The sequence below is a fragment of the Phodopus roborovskii genome, unplaced genomic scaffold (assembly GCF_943737965.1).
Source record: "Phodopus roborovskii unplaced genomic scaffold, PHOROB, whole genome shotgun sequence".
Lineage (NCBI taxonomy): Eukaryota > Metazoa > Chordata > Mammalia > Rodentia > Cricetidae > Phodopus > Phodopus roborovskii.
This window is the reverse complement of record NW_026126567.1, coordinates 1,336,841-1,355,296: the sequence shown is the minus strand read 5'-3', so window position 1 is coordinate 1,355,296 and position 18,456 is coordinate 1,336,841. Positions and strand designations below refer to the sequence as shown.

At 48.0% G+C, this 18,456-nt stretch overlaps 1 protein-coding gene and 1 pseudogene across 1 annotated transcript in view; both read left to right on the top strand.

The window, feature by feature from the left end:
• Psca (prostate stem cell antigen) overlaps positions 1–18,456 on the top strand; it is a 1,185,392-nt gene that overhangs the window by 39,595 nt on the left and 1,127,341 nt on the right. The window lies entirely within an intron of this gene.
• Positions 6,611–7,445, top strand: LOC127235400 (40S ribosomal protein SA-like; annotated as a pseudogene).

Below are 18,456 nucleotides of genomic sequence, written 5' to 3'. Positions count from 1 at the left end.
ATGTGAGGGCCCTTGGTTGTTCTTGCCACCACTGCCAGCCACAGAGGCGGCTGCTACCCTGAACTCATGGCTCCTCCTCCACGTGTCCACATGTGCCTGTCCTCGGTGGGAAAGTCCCTCATATTCCAGGCAACATGTCCTAGCCTAGTCTCAGTGCTCCAACTTGGTTCTTTGCTAACATGTTCTGCCATTTTCAACTATTTCTACCCTTTCTTTCCTTCCTCCCTGGGTAAAAGGACTCAAGGTCTTCCTTAGTGGGCACCGCTTGCCTGTGGCCCACAAGGTGCCTCCCCGAGGTCAGACTCTGCCTACTGTAGGTTACTCCACGTTATATATAAAACACTTGGCATCAGGCTGTCACTTGCCCTGAGTGAGTCCATTTTATAAAACAGCACTTTTGAGTTATACCCATTTGAGTATAACTGCCAAGGTCTTTTTGTTGTTTATTTGTTTTGTTTGTTGCTTTTTTGTTTGAGACAGGGTTTCTCTGTGTTGGCCTGTAGGGCTGGCCCCCAAACTCAGTGACCCATCTGCCTCAACCTCCCTGGTGCTGGGATAAAAGGCATGTGCCACCACCACCCGGCAGGACTCTGCAGCTTAAACAGCCACCAAACTGTCCAGTACAATCCATCTGGCACAGACAAATAAATAACATATTTACCATGAGCTAGGGATAAAGGTTAACTGGTAGAGTGCCTGCCTGGCATGCATGAAACTCTGGTTCCTATCCCCGGCAGAGCATAAACAGGGTGTGGTACTATACACCAGCAATCCAATCCAGTAGAGGCCAGAGGATCAGAGGTCATCCTTGGTTATATAGTGAGTTGGAAATTGCCTTTTTTGTTTGTCTGTTTTTCCAGGTAGGGTTTCTCTATATTGCTTTGGAGCCTGTCCTGGAACTCACTCTGTAGACCAGGCTGGCCTTGAACTCACAGAGATCCACCTGCTTCTACCTCCTGAGTGCTGGGATTAAAGGTGTGTGCCACCAACACCCATCGGAAAACTGTCTTAAAAAGAAAATATTGCCAACTATGGATTTATCAAATGAGCACAGAGGAACATCAAACCATATCAGAGGGTCTGAAGAGATGGTTCAGTAATTAAAAGCACTGTCTGCTCTTCCAGAAGACCTGAGTTTGATTCCTAACACCCACGTGGCAGTTAACAACCCTCTGTAACTGCAGTTCCAGGAGATCTGATGCTCTCTTTCTAGACTCCACAGGCACTGTATACAAGTGGTACACACATCCATGCAAGTAAAACAGCCATAAATAAGGAAAGTAAGGAAGGAACGAAGTAAGGAAGGAGGGAATGGAGGGAGGGAAGAAGGAATGAAGAGAGAAAGAAAGATAGATAGATAGATAGATAGATAGATAGATAGATAGATAGATAGAAAGCATACCAGAAAATTCAGGCCCAGAGCTTATCAAATACTCCAAACCAACAAATGATGTAGCCACCCTTAGCTGGGATGATGAAGGGAAGGTCACCGGGAGGCTGAGTGTGGCAGATGCTGATCTCTCATCTGTCACTCATCATGAGCCTTGGCTAGAAAAATCGTCACAGCAAATAACCTTGTCTGTTCCTTGCTCCAGCCTGTGACACACAGCCCACCTCAAACTGACACACAGAACTGCCTGCCCCCAGGACCTGCCTTTGACAGTCTCCTGCCTGGGCAGCTCTGTGCCTACAGACTGTAAAACTTCTTATCCAGCCTCCCACAAGTCCTCTACTTCTGCCTTTGGTGCAAACATGAAACCTCTTTGACCCTGTGTGTGTGTGTGTGTGTGTGTGTGTGTGTGTGTGTGTGTGTGTGTGTGTATTGTAATACTTGATCTGAGAATTATTAGATATTAAGGCTGGAGTCGGGTGATATTGTCACATACCTTTAATCCCAGCATTGGGGAAGCAGAGGCAGGACAATCTCTGAGTTCAAGGCCAGCCTGGTCTACAGAGAGAGTTCTAGGACAGCCAGGGCTACACAGAAAAACTCTGCCCCCCCCCAAAAAAAAACAAAGGAAGAAAGAAATAAATTAAGGTTGGAATAAAAGAACCTGTGAAGGAGTCTGGGGCTATAGCTCAGTTGGTAGAGTGCTTCCCTACCACACCCAAAGGCCCCCAGGTTTGATCCCCAGGTACTCTAACCCTAGCACTCTGAAAGTGGATGAGGGGGAATCAGAAATTCAGGGTTGCCCTTAGCTACACAGGGAGTTTCAGGGCAGCCTAGGCTATGTGATACGGTCTCAAAAAAAAAAAAAAAAAAAAAAAAAAAAAAAAACCCTGGGATGGCCAATGGTCATAGATACCAAGTAGTGCTTGAACTGAAGCTGATGAAACTGTAGAAAGACCTAGATATGCCTGTATATTGGCTAGTTCCCAGGGTGGGCTCTTCTCCAGTGGTCACGAGTCCTTGACTGCCTGCCCTGCCCTGCCCTGCCGTTTCCTGGAGTAGTTCTGGTTTGTTCAGAAGGAAGGAACAAGAACCCAGCCATCTCCTCTCCAACGGCTTCTCATCTCCATTCCCCAGCAGCACCGCCTGGTGACTGTTGTCTAGGGACCCTGAATGCAGTGAGATAGTACCTCTCACTATGTCACTCTTCAATACTCACACTCAAGGGGTTGGCTAGTCACCCCCAGGAGATTAAGGAGGGACCTGAGGTCACTGCTGAGCCTCAGTTGTTTGTGTAAAGGCGGTACCCAGAGGCACAGGAGACAGTAGATTCGTACCATGCCTTTTGGGAAAGGGAAGTGAAGTCACTGATAGGGGTGTAAGCTTGAGTAGCCATGGGTAGAGAAACAAGCCAACATGGCTCCTGACCACCAAGCTCAAAACTCAGGGTCTCTTATAGAGTACGCCAGTGGTTAGCAGACCAGCATCCTCCATGACCTCAGTGCCCAGAAATAGAGGATGCTGGGGATGCAGGACTTCTTTCCTCAGCCCCATCTTCCTTAGATCCTCTCAGCCTGCTCCCACAGGAAGCCCTCCCGGCAGATCATTTCCTACAGAGGAAATCGCCTTTGTCCTGGAAGTGCAAATCTGGCTCCAAGAGGCCAGGCCTCTTGAGGGCTATTGTTTGGTGCTTCCTCCTTGGCAGCTGGCCTTGGACTCCTGGGCCCCTCATTGCCTGATTGTCTAGTCCTGGCTATCCCAGTGGCTGGCATCCTAGGCACAACCAGAGAAGCTAGTTACACAACTGGGACTTAGTTCCTGCCCTCTGGGACACGAGGGGTAAGAATTTTTCAACGCAGAGTCACACAGAATTCTGTGCCCAGAATCATCTAGGATCATGCTGCAAAGCCTTTCCCAAATTCCTACACTCAGATACTGTGAGAGATAATACAATGATTGCAGCCGAGTGTGTGCACCTGCTGTATCTAGAGAACAACCTCAGGCATCATCCTCAGAAACATGTTCCACACTTTGTCTATTTTATTTTATCTGGGACACGATCTCAAATGTGTTATGTAGCTAAGGACAACCTTGAACTTCTAATCCCCCTGCCTCTATCTCCTGAGTGTTTCTCTCTTAGTGCTAAGATTACACGAGAATGCCACCACACCCAATTTATTCAGTGCTAGGGACTGGACTCAGAGCTTCATGCACCTTTCGAGACAGAGTCTCCCATCGGTCTGGAGCTCACCAATTGGGTTAGATTTGGTTGGTAAGTGAGCCCCAAAGATCCTCCTGTCTCCACCTCCCTAGTACTGGGGTTAGGAGTGTACCACCACACCCAGATTTTTACATGGGTCTGGGAATCCAACTGAGGTCCTCATGTTTACAAGGCCTCGATAGTCCACCCACCGGGCCCTGTTCCCACCTCCCAAGCACTATGCTGTTTAACCTGTGTGTATAAATAGCTGTTGGAGGTCTTGCTTTTAATCATTTGGGGTACGAGCCAAGAGCCAGGATGGCTGTATCATATGACAGACAGCTCTAGTGTTTAACGCCTTGGGACTTACCGCATTTCCCCCAATGTCTGCCTCAGGTTTATTAGTCCCCACATGGTGTTTTAGGCTCTGTTCCTCTCTGTCCTTGCTAACACTTGTCATTTTCTCCCCTCTGGTAGCTGTTGCTATCCTGATGGGTGTGAGGCAGTATGTCACTGTGGGTTTGACTTACATTTTCTTTTTCTTTTTTTTTTTTTTTTCTTTTTCTCTGTATTGCTTTGGAGCCTGTCCTGGAACTCGCTCTGTAGACCAGGCTGGCCTCTAACTCACAGAGATCCACCTGCCTCTGCCTCTCGAGTGCTGGGATTAAAGGCGTGTGCCACAAGCGTCCGGCTTGATTCCCATTTTCTTGTGGAATCGTGGAGAGGTTTCTTGTTTGTGTGGGCTGTCACATATCTTCTTCAAAGAAATGTTTCTAAATTTCTTCCTGTGTTGTAATCCGGTGTTTGTTTTTTCTGGGCTGGCTGTTGTCTGAAGCTCCTAGGCTGCAAGAGTGGCTACTAACATACTCTGCCTGACTTCTGCATCTTCCCTTCTGAGCCCCAGTGCACCCTGTCTTCAGATGCCTGATGCATGGGAGCTGGTGAAGAGGATACAAAATAACATGCTCACCCTTCCCTCGGTGCCTACCTGGCTGTCTCCCTCGAAGCTTCCTTTGGCTGCCTCACTAATCCTCAAAGTTCTCGATCATGTGATGCTGATTCCAACCTAGCATGTGCAGGAGGACCCCAGGAAAACATCAGGTCCTGGTACAGCCATGTGCCTTCTGTCTACCTTGGTCCCAGTATAGCCAGCGGGCAACAGTGAGTTCTTGTTTTATTTTTCTGAGGTAGGGTCTCACTACATAGGCCAGACTGACCAAAATCGTGCAATTCTCCTGCCTCAGTCTCCCATGTGATCGGATTACAGGCATGTGTCACCATGCCCAATGATGGTTAACCTTCAACGTCACTCCCTCAGATACAGATTAACCCTACAAGACACACCTCTGGGTGTGTCTCGGATGTTTTCCAGAGAGGTTTAACTGAAGTGGAGAGACTCACCGTGAATGTGGGTAGCAGCACCGATGGCCTCGGGTCCCAGGCCAGAGAAAAAATAAAATAAAAAAGAAAAAGAAAAAAGAAAGGGATTGAGCACAACATGCATTCATGACTCTCTGCTTCCTGACTCCTGACACAGCAACTTGTATAATGGAAAACATTTAATTGGGGCGGGCTTACAGGTTCAGAGGTTTAGTCCATTGTCATCATGGCAGGAAGCATGGCTACATGCAGGCAGACACGGTGCTGGAGAAGGAGCTGAGAGTTCTACATCTGGACTGACAGACAGCAGGAAGAGAGTGTGACACTGGGCCGCCTGGCTTGAATATTTGAAACCTCAAAGCCCACCCCTAGTGACACACTTCCTCCAACAAGGTCACGCCTCCTAATAGTGGCACATTCCCTATGAGCCTGTGGGGGCCATTTTCATTCATACCACCACACTTACCAAGGTGGACAAATATTCCACAGCATAAAAGAATATTCTACAACAATACTGCCCATGGGAGGTTGGGGGTGGGAACTACTTATGCCACGTTGTGATGCTGTGGGGCAGAAGCAACGGGAGGGAAACCCAGGGTCACAAAGGCTGCTCCCAACTTCTCCATTCTGTAAGTAGGAAGAAACAGGGAGGAAGAGGACAAGAGAAGTAGGAAAGAAGATGGGGGGGGAGGTGGGGGAGAGTGAGAAAGACAGACAGACAGAGATAGAGACAGAGAGAGACAGAGAGCAGAGAGAGAAAGAGAGACAGAGAGAAACAGAGATAGAGACAGAGAGCAGAGAGAGACAGAGAGGCAGAGATAGAGAAAGAGACAGAGGGAGAGACAGAGGGAGAGATAGAGACAGACAGAGACAGAGATACAGAGAGAGAGAGAGAACTTTTTGCTGATCTGGGAGCAGAGAGTAAAAAAAGCAAGTTCAAGGCCAGCCTGAGTAACTTAGTCAGACCCTATCTCAAAAATTAAAAAATTAGGGTTATGTTGGTGGCTCAGTGGTGGCTCAGCATTTGCTGCTTTTGCAAAGGACCTGAATTTGTTTCCCAGCACTCACAACTTCCTTTAACTCTAGTTCCAAGGGATCCAACATCCTCTTCTGAGCTCTGCAGGCACCTACACATGTGACAAACACACATCCATAGAAATAAAATACATTGTTGCAGAATATTTGTTTAGCAAAGATACTATGTAAAGATGTGTCGTAGAATATTTGTTTAACTATATAAAGACGTGTGTCATTTGTTTAATTATGTAAAAATGTGTTGCTATTTTTCCTTGCCTGCCTAAGGCATCTGATTGGTCTAGTAAAGAACTGAATGGCCAATAGAGAGGGAGGTATAGGTAGGACTTCTAGGCAGGGAGAGTAAGTAGGTGGAGGAATTTAGGCTCAGAGAAGAAGAAAGAAAAAGAAATGCCAGTAAGAGCCTAGGGGACAGACAGACAGACACAGAGGAAGCAGAAAATTAGGACATACAGAATGAAATGTAAAAAGCCCTGAGGCAAAATGTAGATGAATAGAAAAGGTTAAATTAAGAGAGTTGGTGGGGGCCTTTCTGCGCTGCTCTGGGACGGGTCCATATGACGTTGTTCTTGATTCCCATCGTAACTTAAAGGGAAACGTACACAATGTCTGGAGCCCTTGATGTCCTGCAGATGAAGGAGGAGGAACCTGCTTAGGTGGCACTAACCTTGACCAACCTTGACTTTCAGATGGAGCAGTACATCTATAAAAGGAAAAGTGATGGTATCTACATCATCAATCTGAAGAGGACCTGGGAGAAGCCGCCGCTGGCAGCCCGAGCCATCGTTGCCATTGAGAACTCCGTCAATGTCAGCACCATCTCCTCCAGGAACACTGGGCAGTCAGCTGTGCTGAAGTTTGCTGCTGCCATGGGGGAGGGAGACCACTCCGATTGCTGGCCGCTTCACTCCGGGGACCTTCACCAACCAGATCCAAGCAGCCTTCAGGGAGCCACATCTTCTGTTTATCACTGACCCCAGGGCTGACCACCAGCCCGTCACAGAGGCATCTTACGTCAACCTGCCCACCATTGCCCTGTGTAACACAGACTCTCCTCTGCGCTACGTGGACATTGCCATCCAGTGCAACAACAAGGGAGCTCACTCAGTGGATCTGATGTGGTGGATGCTGACCCGGGAAGTACTCCCCATGCATGGCACTGTTTCCCGTGAGCACCCATGGCAGGTCATGCCTGACCTTTCCTTCTACCCAGAGGAGATTGAAAAGGAGTAACAGGCTAAGAAGGCTGTGACCAAGGAGGAATTTCAGGGCGAATGGACTGCACCTGAGTTCACTGCTGCTCAGCCAGAGGTGGCTGCCTGGTCTGAGTGTGTTCATGTGCCCTCTGTATCCATCCAGAAGTTTTCTACTGAACACTGGAATGCTCAGCCAGCCCCTGAAGACTGGTCAGCAGCTCTGACAGCACAGGCCACTGAGTGAGTGGTCCTGAACTGCTCTGTAGACACCCAAGTAGAGGGGAAAAAGGTGGAAGGAAATTAAATTTGTATCAGAGAGAGAGAGAGAGAGAGAGAGAGAGAGAGAGAGAGAGAGAGAGAGAGAGTTACTGGGACAAGCCTAAGCTAAGTTCAAGCATTCATAATTAATAAGTCTCTGTGTCTCTATTTGGGAGCTGATTATTGGCCCAAGGAAAATTTTATCTACAATACATTGGTGGGGGGGGGGCTCAGTGATTAAGAACACTGGCTGCTCTTCCAGAGGACACACGTTCAATTTCCAGCACCCACATGGTGGCTCACAACTATCTCTAACTCCAGTTCCAGGGGAACCTGACTCCCTCTTCTAGACCCTGAGGGCACTAGGCATACAGTAGTGCACACACATTCATGCAGGCAAAACACATCTAAATCAATTTTTTTAAAAAAAAATATATTTAAGAAAAATAAAAGACAAAGTCTTGGGATCTAAAAAAAAGTGTCTAGAGCACTTGCCTAGCTGCAGAAGTCCCAAATAAAAAGTGTAGAGATGGGTTTTTATTAACACTTTACAAAGGTAGCACCGCTCAAACCCATTTAAGCAGGTGTGTGGCTGAAATCACAGAACACAGTGCCTGGCAGGAGGAGGGTGCCCAACAGGTGCAGTGTCTTCTTTAACCCTCCCTGGACTGCTCAGCATGCCGGAGCTCAGCAACACAGGCTCCAGGCTATGCCCCTGGGCTGAGCCCAAAGGTTCGCACAGTTCAAGCTCAAGCAGTGGCTGGTGCGTGAACAGAAGACCTGACTGGATATGGCTACTTTCCAGATTACAATGGAAAGAAGGCAGGCGCTATTTGGGCCTGAGCCTGGCTTCTTGGTTCCACCTTAAGCTAGCTCAGAGCCTCTCTTGGTTTTCTGGCTCTTACCTACAGAGACAGGATTTTTCTGTGTAATAGCTCTGGCTGTTCTGGAACTTAACCTGTAGATCAGACTGACCTCAAACCCACAGATTCACCTGCCTCTGCCTCCTAAGTGCTGAGATTAAAGGCGTGTGCCACCACCACCCTGCAGCCATTGGAAATTTATCTCTGGAACCAAACGAGAAAGCTGGAGGAAGCCCAGGGCTGGGGTAGCTGCACAAGAAGGCCAACCAAGACGAGGCCTCCTCCAGCTCCTGGCTCATCGAGCTCCTGGTTCATGCCTTCTTCATGCTGCAGTTCCCAAACTCTCTAGTCCCGCTCCCTCCCTGCCTGGGATCTGCCTGCCTCTGCTTCCTATTTGCTGGGAGAAAAAGCTTGTGCTACTTTTCTCAGCTTCTTTGTTTTGGTTTTATAAGTGGAATTATATACTACTTCAGGCTGGCCAGGAGCTCAGTATGTAGTCCAGGCTAGCCTATATCCATACATTCCTGCTTCAGTTTCTTGAGCACTGGGATTACAGATATGCACTACCATGCCTAGCAAAAGACACACATCTGTCAAATCAGGTGAAATTTCTAGGTTCCCAGGGGAGGGGGGGCGGGTAACAATAATGGATATGAACTTAATCATGGGGGCCCTGATTCCACATCGACTGCCCCCAGGCCAAACAGGACTGAGTAGGTGACTTAGTGGGATAGGTAACTGGCCGGATAGTGGAGATGGGAGAGGAGGGAGGGAGCCATGTAGCAGGACACTTGGACCATGAGGAGAGGCATCCCAGAGCCACAGACTGATATGTAATGTGACCTAGGCGGGGGTGGGGGGTGGGGGGTGAGCTGGCAGAAGCTATAACTGATGGACACATGCAGGGCCTGGGATCAGACCGCTTCTCCAATGGTCTCACCAGCGCCTGGCAGATAGCATTAAAGCTTGAACAGAGGAGCTGCGTGGTAGGGCCACTGAGGGCCAGTTCCCACCATGATTCAGAGGCAGAAGGGTCCCATTTCTCTAGGGGTTTATCCTGTTTCCTGTATTGGTGCTCCCCTCTCTGTACAGGTCCAGATAGCACAGAGGCACAGACACCAGCTTGCATAGAGACCAGAGGACCCATCGGGCCTGGCATCTGCTCTGAAGCTGAGTAGCCAGCTGGCACTTGGCCAGAATGCCCTGAGATGTTGCTTCCAGAGGTCATTCATAAAACATCCGAAAGGCTGGCACAGTTCCCTCCACCACCCACTGTTACCACCGGGTCCTCTCTGCCCTGATGGATGGCTTCTTATTCCCAGGGGCCATAGCTGTAGGGTGTCGGCGATCTGTGCTCTATGGTTGTAGATCCCAGGCGAAACCCAAGGACAGCCAGCCTGCGGTGGGCTGCGGTGGGCTGCGGTGGGCTGCGGTGGGCTGCAGTGGACAGTAGGAGGAGGGGCTGACAGGTGAAAAGAGCACTGGCAACCAGCAGGGTTCACATTAAAGCCAAGGCTGTTGCAAAGAGCTTTCAGGAATGTAGGAAGCCGCCAAAGCCAGCCAGAGCTCCGAGAAGACTTCTGGGAGATGGCGTGACGCTTACACTGAAGAATAAGATGTAGAAATGTTGGAATAATGGCCAGGCACTTCCAAATCAACAAGAAGCCATAGGCACAAGGACTCCAATCCAGGTGAAAACTGGATCACAGCCAGCTACATCATCACCTGACTAGTGGGGTGGGGGTGGAGTGGGGGGCAGTGCAGGGGGGGAGTCAGAGTAAACATCATTAAACCAGCTAGTGGGGGGGAAAGCAAGTAGAAAACTGTAGAGGGTCAGGGTTGATCTCCAGCACACACTTGGTAGCTGCATTCCAGGGAACCGGACACAACCCTCCTATGGACTCCATGGGCATCATCAGACATAAATACATGCAGGCGCTCACTCACACACACTTTAAAAAATTTGGCAGGGGAGAGGGGTGTTTCAAGACAGGGTTTCTCTGTGTAGCCCTGGCTGTCCTGGAGCTCACTGTAGACCAGGCTGGCCCCTGAACTCACAGAGATCTGCCTGCCTCTGCCTCCCAAGTGCTGGTACCACCTGGTAGTTGGACTTTCCTTTGGGCCACCAGCTCCTGAATAATGACATGGAGACTTCTTATTATGAAAGCTCAGACTGTAGCTTAGGCTTATTCCTAAGTAGCGCGTATAGCTTATATTAACCTATTTCTATTAATCTACATTTATAACATGGGGTCGCCTCTCTTCCGTCTTGCACCTCCTGTTTTCTGCCCATGTCTCCTGTACCCCTAGATTCCCCTCTCCTTCCTTTCTCTCCCCAGAAGTTCCACTTATACCTCTTACCTAGCTATATTGACCATTGAGTTCTTTACGAAAACAATCAGAAGTTGCCTAGGCAAAGATGCATCTTTACGGTGTCTGAACATTCTGCAACACTACCCCTTTAAAAAAAAAAAAAAAGTCTTTAAATAAGCTGGGTGGTGGTGCACATCTTTAATCCCAACACTTGGGAAGCAGACACAGGCAGATCTCTGACTAGGCTATGGAGTGAGCTGCAGGATGGCCAGGACTACACAGAGAAACACTGTCTTGAAAACCATTAACACACACACACACACACACACACACACACACATGCACACGCATACACATGGTCAAGAGCGTACAAATTTGTAGTGGATGGCTTGACTACGTTATGATGAAACAAAATTTGCATGCCCACAACATGGGTATACCTACTGCCACCTAATGACAAGACTTAACAATTGCAGGGGAAGTACAGAGGAAATGGTTTCCAGAGTAGTAAGTAAAACCCTAAGTTAAAAAAATGACAGTAATCATTGGAACCTGTCTCAAGCTGTCCAGGGAATATTTGTTGAACAAATAACTCATTGCCAAGCTGTCCTGTCAGCTTCTTTGGTCTCACAATCTCTGTGATTCACTTTTCCCTTTCTGTGAACAGTAAAATAGTTCTCCTCTTTAAAATTAAAACCAAAATTAACTACATGCAATTGTGTTTTGAGACAGGGCCTCAGGTAACCCAGGCTGGCTTTGAACTTATTATGTAGCCAAGGACGATCTTGAACTTCTACTCTTCTGCTTCTACCTCAGTATGTGCCACCACTGGCAGTTTAATTAATTACCTCATTTATTTATTGACTCAGGATCTCTCTGTGTAACTCAGACTGGCCTCCAGCTGAGACCTTCCTGCCTCCAACACCTCTCAAGTGCTGAGATTACAGCAGTGCCACTGCCAAGCACAGCTTTTTTTGATTTTGGGAGACAGACTCTCACTGTGTAGCCCAGGCTAGCCTCAACCTTGTACCAATCTTCCTGCCTCTGCCTCCCAGTGCTTAGATTACAGGTGTGCCCCGCAACACGCAGCTCAAAACCACGTTTTGTTTTTTGTTTTTTAAGTCAAAGTAACAGCTAGATGCTTCCCTATGTGATATCCCCAGGGTCCTGATGCAACAAGAGGGCTCCATAGACGCCAGAAACATGATTTTGGACATTTTAGCCCTCATAAGTACAAATCAAACAAATCTCTATTCAAAGAACAAAAATTCCTGGGCTAGTATGATAGCTTGGTGGGCTTCTTGCTGCCAAGTCTGACGATATGAGTCTGAAACTCAGGACCAACTTGGTGGAAAGGAAACCGATTCCTCCGACCTCCATCTGTGCGCTGAGGAATGTGCCCCCCCATCCACAAAGTAAATTAAATAGTTTAGAAATGTAAGTGGCGTTCATTTGTGCTAATGAATTCAAACATGATGGAAATCCTAAAGGAAGTAAAATCCCATCAGTTAGAAATAACCAGTAAGCCGGGCATGAAGGTGCAGTCTTTTGAGCATGGCAGTTAGGCAGAGGCAGGAGGATTGTTGTAAGTTTGGGGCCAGCCTGGTCTACACAGTGAGTCCTAGGCTAGCCATAACTACATAGTGAGATCCTGTGTGTGTGTGTGTGTGTGTGTGTGTGTAAGAGGAGGGGTAAGAAGGAAGGGAGGTGTTGAGGGAGATTTTCTCTGTCTATCTTGGTCCCACTGGATGGGTTTTTCTCTGACCACTGAGTCCCACAGCCACTTAATGAACTAACCACTCTGAGACTTATTATTAGATACAATTATTTAGCCAATGGATTAGGCTTCTTACTGGTTAGTGCTCTCTCTTAATTATTAACCTATTTCTGTCAATCTGTGTATCTCCCTATAGCCTTGGCTTACTGGGGTGATTCCTGGGTCTCTTGACTCCCTGGCCGCTACCTGACATCTATCCTTTCTCTTCCTTTCCTTGCCTATTTGTTCAGAATTCCCACCTAGCTAAATTCTCCCTGTCTATTGGCCAAAACAGCTTTATTCATCAAGCAATAAGAGAAACATATATCCACAGCATACAGAAGGACATCCCCCACCAGGAAGGAAGAGAGGGAGAGAAATGGAGAAGGAAGGAAGGAATGAAAGGAGGAAGGAAGACGGCAGGAGGGGAAGGAGGGAGGAAGGAAGAAGGAAGGAACCTGCACCATTAGATGAATAGGCTTTTTGGATAGCATGTTCTGCAAACACACACACACAGAGAAACAGGTAGTGAAAACAATTTCACAAAACCAGAAGAGTCATGAAGTTGGGAAAGATGCAGGGAATCAGAGAAGGGTTTGGGAAGTGGGTATGAACATAAAGATGAAATCTTCCTGTTCCCGCCTGGTCCCAAATAAACACATGGACGCTATTAATTATAAAACTGTTGGCTGATGACTAGGGCTTCTTACTGGCTAGCTCTCTCTTTCTTAATTATTAACCTATAAATAGTAATCAATGTATTTCTACATGGCCCTTATCTAACCAGAGAAAGCCTGGCACGTCCTATCTTCCCCGTCTCTACACGGCATCTCCTCCCAGCCTCTCTCTCTCTCTCTCCTCTCCCCAGCATTCTCCTCATCTTCCAGTCCTGCCTCTCTTCCTGCCTCTACTGGCCAATCAGTGTTTTATTCATCAACCAGTAAGAGAAACACATATACAGAAGGACATCCCCCATCATGAACATGTTTCATCGTATAAACATACACATTCTCAGGAATAGAAAAGTAATAAAACCCACAGTGGTATAGAGGGTGCTAATTTAAATTTAATTTTATTTGAATTTAACAAGGGGGAAAGAAAGGCACATCAATGAGAATACTGCGTTCCCATAAGATACTTATGTTTTAAAGGGTTTGTTTATTTATTTCTAGTTGATGTATGTGTGTAGGTTTATGTGCATGTATAGTTGTGAGCTGCATGTTGGTGCTGGGAACAGGACCTAGACCCTTTGCAAGAGCAGTCAAGTGCTCTTAACTACTCAGCCATTTCTCTAGCACCTTAATAGTTCCTCTATATGAAAGTTTCCCCCAAAATATCCATTTACATTCAAGGAAGCCCGAGGCATGTCCAAGCCCGAGGCATGTCCAAGATGAAGTCGTCATGGCTTTCATATAGAAGGTGTCCCTGGTGTTTGTACAGACTGACAACTTCCTGTGAGAGATGAGTCCCAGCCCTGCCCTTGCACAGTCCCTTTGGAAACCCTTGCTAGCTGCCCCAAGCCCTCTCCATTCTATTACACTCACCACCACCAGCCACACCCCACCCCAAAGTGGGTTCTGGTCTTATTCCCAGCCTCACCTCCCTCTTCAGCTCCTTCAATTGAAGCAGCTCAGCACTTGCCTGCTTTACATTTAAGACAGAGAATTTAGCAAGCGTGCAGTAGTTTGGCACCTAGTATTTCAGGCAAACCCCCTGGCCCTTCACCCTGAAAACTCACTGTTTCTGGCTAGTCCTCAGGCCATTGAAAACTACTACTCCAGGCTAGCCCCCTGGCCCTTCACCCTGAAAACTCACTGTTTCTGGCTAGCCCTCAGGCCATTGAAAACCACTACTCCAGGCTAGCCCTCAGGCCCTTCATTCTATGTGAGAGCATAAGTTCCCTTTCTGCCTAAGCAGGTTTAGGTCATTAGCAGTTGGCGGGGCTCTGGAATTGTAGGATAATTACCTGTCCCCTAATTGGCAGCAGATGCAGGCCTTGGGGCATGGAAAGGTCCCCAGTGAGTGGCTCTAGATAGGGTAAGGCAAAAAGTGCCAAATGAGCACATGCTCAGGACTGGAGAGGATGAGTTGCTCTCAGGTCCTACATGTGGTCTACCTGGTGCTTACAGCCTCCATCCCATGAAGGGTGTGGACCTCTTTTCAGAAGAGGAAAATGGGGGAGCATGGGTGCATCTCATGGTGAAGCAGTTACCTACCTGCCCAAGGCCTGAGCTCCAGTCCCCAGCACTGCCAGAAAAGTAATAATAAAAGGAATCTTTTATAATAAATATAAAATATAATAAATAATAAAAGGAATCCATCGGGCTGGGTGTGTCTTGGTGCTTTACCCCAGGCTTCTGAAGGCTTCCCCACCAGGAGAGATAATAGCCACACTGGAGCTGGAAGCCGAAGGTACAGTTCCAACTGCCTGTGGAGACACTTGATGGGAGATGTCATTCTGTATATATGTTTCTCATACTGGTTAATGAATAAAGCACTGTTGGCCAATAGGAAAACAAGATAGGCGGGACTAGGAGACAAGGAGGAGAGAGGAAGTAAGAGGAGGAGTCAGCATGGAGAGTCTGGAGAGAAGAGAACCGCCATTCCTCTGCGCTCCAGTAAGACCACGTGAAAATACATAGAAATGGGTTAATAATTAAGACAGAGCTAGGCGATAAGAAACAAGTAACTGGCCAACAGCATTACATCTAATACAGAGTCTCAGTGTGTTAATTGGGGCTGGCGCGGCAGCGGGACAAGACTAGCGGCGGGAGGAAAACCCTTAAAGACGCTCCCCAAACACCAGGCATCCCCCAACACCTTGCCTGTGTCCCCAGAGGCAAGGCCCAGTACTGGAAGTCTTGTTGACTATGGAAGGGGCTTTAGAAAGAATTCCCTGGGTTGGTGTGCATGTAGATTGGGAGGTGGGAGTCGAGGGAGGGGTTGGAGTCAGAATGACTTAGGTTCAAGTCCCAGCTCTGCCCCTTACTTTTGAGGTGTCAGGAAGATCATTGCTTCTCAGAACTGTGGTCTTTCTCCCTGGAGATATGTTAGTATAGTACTTCAGGTAGAGTGATTGACAGATGGACAAAGATCCCAGCAGGTGCTCAACCACTGGGAGAGAAGGAACAGAACAAGCCTGTGTTAATCCCACCGATCGAGAATGAGAACACCACCACAGTGTAAAGTCAAATTCAAAGCAAGCTCTAATTAAATACTGGCCTGGTGTACGAGCTCTGGCCAGGTTGCTGGGAAATGGCCCCAAGTCACAGTTTGCAACAGTTTAAGAAGGAAAACCCAGGCCTGGTGTTGGTGGTGGCGGCGGCAAACACCTTTAATCCCAGCACTCGGGAGGCAGAGGCAGGAGGATCTCTGAATTTCAGGTTAGCCTGGTCTGCAGAGGGAGCTCCAGGACTACAGAGCCTCCAGAGCTACAGAGAAACCCTGCCTCAAACAAACAAACAAGCAAACACAAATCCCATAATTCATTGCATTCCCCACCGGGTCCAATCAGGGACAAGCACACATCCTGATGTCCCTCCAGCCTGTGAACGTCCTGCCTACACGTGATCAAGCACATCCGGTATAGATGGCCAAACAAACTTGTTTAGTGGAGTGAAAAGTATGTGGCTGCCATCTCGCATAAACAGCAGCCTCCAGCATTTCAGGAGCTGTCTGTCCTTGGACAAGGAGCTTATGGGTCAGAGGCATTTCGGTTTCCACGATCTTTTAGGCATAGTGATTAAAACTTAAAACGTAACTTTGGCTCTCACCCTGAACTCCTTCAGATTTTTTTGCTGTCAGAGCTGTGTGTGTGTGTGTGTGTGTCCGTGTCCCTGTTTCTGCAGGATGATGCTTGACTCTACACCCCACGTGGTCTATGACTTGGGATGTCATATGGTAAGAGGACAACAATACAAACAAGGACCCCACTGGAGAAGCAGAGCCTCCTGGAAGGATGGAGGTAAACTCTGGAAAGCCTGTGCACACACACAGAGCACAGATCTGACTTTCTGTATGGCTGTATGGCCGGGGCCGGGTTGTGGCTCTTGAAAGGCTATCATGCCAAAACCCGGAGTTCACAGCAAAGTGAATGACAGAAAGCCAGCATAGCCGTACCTCTGACCTCTGCAGAGCACTGGCCTTTATCATGCAGATAAAGCACACACCCAGCCCAGGGCTGGCTAAGGGAAAGGTATGTACACTACTATCTCCACACTGCTAGACTCTAGGAGATGCGCCTAGAATGGTGGCTTCACCATTCACCCTCTACCCTGAACCTCCCTGCCCCTAGCAGCTTCTCTTAAACTGGTTTTAAGCGCAAACATACAGGGACTAGGAGGCCCCAGGTGCAACTGTCCCACTTCAATTCCTGCCTTGAGACAAAATACCCCAACCAAAAGGCAACTCATGGTGGAAGTGGCCACCCCAGGACACATTGCAAGCTACAGTTTCTCATAGAGGTGTAGCTCGATTTCTAATTGCTCTTAATAATAAAAACCCTGAGTCAGATACAGGGGTAAATGCTGAAAGGTCAGAGAAGCAGAAAACAGCCACTAGTTCCCACCTCTACTGAATCCTCAGACCGAATGGGCGATTCTGTCCTTAGGAATCTTCAGACAGAATGCAAAGAGCTCCAGTCTCCTCCCGCCTTGTATTCTTCTCTCCACTCAGCCACATCAGTCCTGTCTCCACCTCCCTAGTGCTGGGATTAAAGTCATGTGACTCCCAACACTGGGATTAAAGGTGTGCGCCACCACAGCCTGGCCTCTATGGCTAACTAGTGGCTAGCTCTGCACTCTGATCTTCAGGTAAATTTTACTTGTTAAAGCACAAACCAACTATCAGCACTCGGAGGGGAAGCTGCAAAAGCGGCAGCTGGAAGTGCCAAGAGCAGGGAAAAAATAAACCCTTTATGCTTGGTGTTCACCTAGCTTTGTCTATTCCTATATAGACCAGGGAATGGTGCCAGCTGATGGGAGATGCCATTATGTATATATGTTTCTCATACTGGTTAATAATAAAGCACTGTTGGCCAATAGGAAAGGAAGATAGGAGGGACTAGGAGACAAGGAGGAAATAGGAAGTAGGAAGGAGTCAAGATGGAGTCTGGAGAAAGCAGTATGCCGCCGGCTCCCCGGTAAGAAAAATACATAGATCAGCAAAAATGGGTTAATAATTAAGGGAGACACGCTAGAAAGAGAGAGCCTTTCCTGGCCCCCTCCGACCTCCTTCTACAGGTCACTTCCGCCCATGGCTCCACCCCCCAATGGGCGTGGTCAGTGCCACAGAAGGACTACAGCCAGCCAGGAGTGGGCTGGGAGTCCCGACATCAGCTAAGGAAATCGACACAGTCCCCTACAGACGTGCCCGCCCGCATGCCAACCTGACCTTCATAACTGCTCAGAGCGAGTCTCTTCACGGATGCCTCTGCGTTGCATCGCGTTGACTGTCAAACCTAGCTACTGGGGCTGGAGAGATGGCTTAGCAGTTAGAAGTGCTTACTGCTCTACCAAGGGTTAGAGTCCAGATCCCGGCACCCACAGCAGGCAGCTCACAAACACCTGTAACTATCTGTTGCGGGACATTTAATCATACTGTGTGAAGACGTGTTTCTGTTTTACCTCATCTGCCTAAGGTTTCATAAAGAACTAGACGGCCAATAGCTAGGCAGAAGAGGATAGCCAGGATTTTTTTGTTTGTTTGTTTTGGTTTTTTCCCCTTAAGATTTATTTATTTATTTTGATTACGGTATCCTGTCTGTATGTATCCCTGTACTCCAGAAGAGGGCACCAGATCTCATTATAGATGGTTGTGAGCCATCATTTGGTTGCTGGGAATTGAACTCAGGACCTCGGGAAGACCAGCTAGTGTTCTTAACCACTGAGCCATCTCTCCAGCCCCTAGGCAGGATTTCTGGGGGAGAGAGATGAACTTGGGTGACTAATCTGAGAGGCAGGGATTCGCCAGCCAGACTAGAAGGAAGTAGGGTGTGCGGTACTGAGAGGTAAGGAGCCGCGTGACAGGATGCACATTAATATAAAAAAGTTGAAGTTTTAAGAGCC